The sequence below is a fragment of the Penaeus monodon genome, chromosome 23 (assembly GCF_015228065.2).
Source record: "Penaeus monodon isolate SGIC_2016 chromosome 23, NSTDA_Pmon_1, whole genome shotgun sequence".
Classification (NCBI taxonomy): domain Eukaryota; kingdom Metazoa; phylum Arthropoda; class Malacostraca; order Decapoda; family Penaeidae; genus Penaeus; species Penaeus monodon.
In genome coordinates this window covers 3,502,008-3,502,239 of record NC_051408.1, presented here as the reverse complement: position 1 = coordinate 3,502,239, position 232 = coordinate 3,502,008, and the positions used below count along the sequence as shown (strand labels likewise).

The 232-nt window shown below is 31.5% G+C and overlaps 1 protein-coding gene across 1 annotated transcript in view; it reads right to left on the bottom strand.

The window, feature by feature from the left end:
- LOC119587727 (carbonic anhydrase-related protein 10-like) overlaps positions 1-232 on the bottom strand; it is a gene marked incomplete in the record, with an annotated part of 109,413 nt that overhangs the window by 10,500 nt on the left and 98,681 nt on the right.

Genomic DNA, 232 nt, shown 5'->3' with positions numbered 1-232 from the left:
GACTTCATTTTGCTATGCAAGATTTAGAATTACATAGGACTAACATTGGCATTATTACAAGGTAATTCTGATATCAAACATTTTTTTCCCATCACAACAGAAATTTATTATTCCTCCAACAAATGCAATTTCCGGATTTATTCTTAATTCTACATCACAGGGGAATAATAAATATGTAATCAACGGCATTATCATAATTACCATGGCATTGAGGAAACACGTGCTGTAGATT